The 4,887-nt window shown below is 35.0% G+C and overlaps 1 protein-coding gene across 2 annotated transcripts in view; it reads left to right on the top strand.

Moving 5' to 3' along the window:
- The window catches only part of TDRD3 (tudor domain containing 3), a 113,284-nt gene that overhangs the window by 56,193 nt on the left and 52,204 nt on the right, over window positions 1–4,887 (top strand). The window lies entirely within an intron of this gene.

Here is a 4,887-nt window from a genome sequence, read left to right on the forward strand (position 1 = left end):
TCTTTCCCTCAGTTTACTAGATGACAGATTTAGCTATGAAAACATATTGTTATGTTGGAGAAATTACTATATAATTTTATATAACTTTTTTGATTGTGAAATTGGTCTCTTTTTTCTCTACATATTACACATTGTATGAAAATATGTGGTTATGGTTAGGATTAAATGAGCACAGGGAGTAAGTATGCTCCCACATTGTGATATATTTCTTAGTATGATATATTTTAGTGATTAATATAATACTGAAAGAGATATAATCATGTTAAATGTTTATTTTTTAATTGAAGTATGGAATATGATAAATATTTTCTAGAATTGTAAGATTTTAATATATGATTCCAAAAAGTTAGGGAAATATTCTTTTAGATTTAGTTTTCTCTTTCAGATATATTTCAAATTAAATTTAAGCTCAGAGATAAAATGCTTTTATAATAAATTTGAAGTTTACAGATTTCATGAAAGTGGAATCTTTTGTTAGATGACAAATAAAAGATAATGCATTGTTTGAAAAACAAATGTTGGATGTAAAATGTAGATGATATTTGTAAGTAGACAGATGTAAGAGCAATATTTTCTTGCTTTTAAAGTATGATGAGGGCTTCCCTGGTGGCGCAGTGGTTGAGAGTCCGCCTGCCAATGCAGGGGACATGGGTTCGTGCCCCAGTCCGGGAAGATCCCACATGCTTCGGAGCGGCTACCGTGAGCCATGGCCGCTGAGCCTGTACTCCACAACAGGAGAGGTCACAACGGTGAGAGGCCCGCGTACCGCAAAAAAAAAAAAGTATGATGAATTCATTTCCTGTTTCTATTTCACAAATTACCAAAAGGTCAGTGGCTTAAAACAATGCAAATATACTATCTCATAGTTTCTGTGGTTCAGGAGTCAAAACACAGCTTAGCTGAGATCTCTGATCAATGTTTCACATACTAAAATCAAGATTTCAGCTGGGCCTGTGATCTTGCCTCAGGCTTAAGGTTCTCTTACAAGTTAACTGGTTGTTAGCAATATTCACTTCCTTGTGGATGTAGGACTGACATTCTTGCTTTCTTGTTTGATGTTTCCTGGGGAGTGCCTTCAGCTCCTAGAAGCCCTCAGGTCCTTGCCACATGACCTCCTCCCTAGGCAGTTCACATGTTTGCTTCTGCAAGGTTAGCAGGAGAATCTCTACTGCTTAAAATCTGTCTTCTAGATATTTTTGTCCCAACCTCCCTTTATACTATCCCAATCAGAGCTCCTTTGATTTCCTTTTATCCTTCTGTCTCCCTACATTTGCTTTTGACTCCTAGAGTCTCTACTAAATCCTAATGAAGTTGAGACCAAGAATAGTAATTCTACGGTGACCTGTGTGTCTATCAGCTTTCAGTTCTCACAGAACACATCCTATACCAACAAAATTTAGTATACTATCATTCCACTTGGGAAAAGGTATTAAAGTTAATTAAGATACATGACATGAATAATACACTCAAATCCAAACAGTGTTAGAGAGAGTTACTTCTGAGGGGACAGAAATTTATAAACACATGTTAATATTGGATATTGTTTTAGTAGACTGTTTTGTATTTACATTATTGTTATTAATATGGTACAGAGTCAGCTAGAATATGAGAAAGATATAGGCATTATAATAGTATTTCACACCCTAGATTTTCACAAGGAATATAACCTGTGACCTTCATAAATCCCCAAATTAAAAAATTAGGTATTTCTAATGTTTGTAGAGGCTCTTAAATTTTATCCAAATTCACATGTTCCTTTGATCATCCTAACCCCAGAAATTACCCCCTCCAACTTACACTAGAGTTTTCTGTCCTACTTGATAACCACTGTTCTCAGAGAAGCAAATTTCTGTTCTTTCCTAGAAGTACTGTGTGGGGAGGCCAGCTAACCAAGATGGGAGTTAGGCAGAGGCTTCTTAGAGTAGGTGGCATTTAGACAGGTCAAAGGAGGAGTGTTGGGGGAAGGGCCGTCCAAATGTAGGGAACTCTGCATGTCCAGGCTTGGAGGCAGCAGAACGCCAGTTCCTATGCCTGGGAGGTTATGGGAGAGGTGGAGGTAGAAGGCCAGATGTAAAAGTGGTAGTCTGGAGCCAGATCAAGAGGATTTTGTCCTAAGGAGTTTTTATTTTATCCAAATGACAATGCAAAGCCATGAAAGGGTTTGTGGCATGGCAGTAACAAAGTGGTGCTTTCAGAAAAAAAATGTGTCCATTGGCAAGGTGGAAAATGGGATTGAGACTGAAGTGAGGCTACAACTGTATGTGTTGTAAGAAATTATTCATTCTATATATGCAGTATTTTTTGTAGTATTTATCTGTACCTGGTCTATGATAAGCGGCCGGGATACAAAATTTAATGAAATACCTCATTCAGAAAATTCATGGAAATAGATGGATTTTGTAGCTCTTGCCCCAAAGAAGCTTACTGTTAGTTTGTGAGACAGAAGAAACCACAAACTTCAAAGGTCATAGGAATGCTTATTAAAAAAAATATTATTATTTACTTTGTGTAAACCTTTCTATCATTTACTTAGTGTAAGCAACACTAAACAAAATATAAAGACTTAGCAGAGGTATTCTGAATACAGTAGTCACATCTGATCTGGCATTTTTGTAATCTGTAATAATATTATATTCTTTATTTCAAAGTTTTATTGCCAAAATAAGGATAACTAGTTGTTTTGAATGGCTAAGAAATCCTTTAAACAGGCAGCCTTGAAAATACTGCTTGGTTTGCTATTTCATTGTTTTAAATGTTTGACCAGAGAAACTTATCCTTTCAGTAATAGCTCTTCTCACCCTAAACTCTTTCTTTCATGATGCTGACATCGCATCAGAGGAGATTAATGATAACAAACATGAGCACAAGCAGCGGAACAATAAATTGATACATATATGGACTGAAGATTATCATGCTTATAGATGTTTCTTATGCAGGCATGCCTGGAAGATATTGCAGGTTCGGTTCCAGACCACCGCAATAAAGTGAATATTGCAATAAAGCAAGTCACACGAATTTTTTGGTTTCGCAGTGCATATAAAAGTTATGTTTAAAAAAAAAGTTTATCCTATATTGTAGTCTGTTAAGTGTGCAATAGTATTATGTCTGGAAAAACAATGTACATACCTTAATTAAAAATGCTTTATTGTTAAAAAAAATGCTAACCATCATCTGAGGCTTCAGCAAGTCATAGTAGTAACATCAAAGATCACTGATCACAGATCACCATAACAAATATAATAATAATGAAAAAGTTTGAAATATTTTGAATTACCAAAATGTAACACAGAGAATGGAAGTGAGCAAATGCTGTTGGAAAACTGGTGCCAGTAGGCTTCCTTGATGCAGGGTTGCCACAGGCCTTCAATTTGTTAAAAAAAAATGCAATATCTGCAAAGCGCAATAAAACGAGGTGTGCCTGTATTCTCTTGGCTGTCTTCATGCAGTCCTGTTACAATAAAGGTGACAGGATTAATGGAAATGCTTGATGTGTTGTCCTCAGGTATCTTGCAAAAAAAAAGATCATTCTGTTATTCCTTCTCTTATTAATTCTCATACTACTGAGGTATCCCTAGGTGAGCTGAGGTTCATAGTAAAATAAGCAGTTGAGGCAAGTTAATGAATTGTTTTTCTGCTTACTTCATGATTTCATGTTTCTTTTAATTGAAAATAAAGCCCAGAATAACCTCTTACTTTTGTAAAACTGAATCTCCACTTTGGTTTTCCCTCAGAATTTGGTCATTGTTCCATAAATCTTATGTTCTAAAATTAACTCTGCATTGATGGGAGAAAATATTGGCCATTTTTCTAAGGAAAATCTAGAAAGCTTTTCAGGATAGAGTCTCCATAAATTTTAATGGTTAAATGCCTTATGGACAGCTAATGAAAATAACTATGGGCTTTTAATTTTATTCATGTTCATATCATCAGTGTCATTTGTATCTGTTACAGACCTAAATTGATTATAAAGAAGTTATCATTATTCAATGACGTGTATATTTGGGTTTTTTTAAAATGTTTGTTTCTAACTCAGTTGAACTATCAAACCTCTCTTGCTTCTATGTTTTGTATCATTTAAGCTGTCTGAGGATTTTGTTTAGTTCAGGTAACCCTAAAAGTCATGTTTAGCTGAATAAGCCTAGGCCTGGATGGACTTGTTATGTCATATCAAATTCTGTGTAATGTGTTAGGCTTGTTGGAAAAAAAATACATCCTCTAAGAATGTGTTTCTTACAGATTTAATGCAGGTAAGTAACACATTTACTTTCACATTGTATTATATAATTTTCTCTAAAAGAACAAAGGGCACTATCATTTCTTTATTCTGATTTTTAAAAATTTCCGTCAGAGATACAGGCTTACCTTGGAGATAATGCGAGTTTGGTTCCAGACTTCTACAATAAAGCAAACATCACAATAAAGCAAGTCACACAAATTTTTTTTGATTTCTCAGTGCATATAAAAGTCATGTTTACACTATACAGTAGTCTGTTAAGTATGAAATAGCATTATGTCTAAAAAAACAATGTACATACCTTAATTAAAAATTACTTTATTGCTCAAAAATGCTAACCATCATCTAATAATTCAGAGTTGCCACAGATCTTCAATTTGTAAGAAACACAGTATTGGCAAAGTACAGTAAGGTGAAATGCAATAAAATAAGTAGTGCCTATAATTGATCATCACATGTACTTTTCCTAGAGATTTTCTCGTATCATTAACTTTTTTGTTGTGTCTTTTAATTCAAGTCAAATGTAATTCTAGTTGACATTATTATCAATATTCTGAAAAAAATGAGGTTGGGCTTCCCTGGTGGCACAGTGGCTGAGAGTCCACCTGCCGATGCAGGGGACACGGGTTCGTGCCCCGGTCCGGGAAGATCCC

The sequence above is a fragment of the Lipotes vexillifer genome, unplaced genomic scaffold (assembly GCF_000442215.2).
Source record: "Lipotes vexillifer unplaced genomic scaffold, Lipotes_vexillifer_v1.1 scaffold799, whole genome shotgun sequence".
Taxonomy (NCBI): Eukaryota; Metazoa; Chordata; class Mammalia; order Artiodactyla; family Lipotidae; genus Lipotes; species Lipotes vexillifer.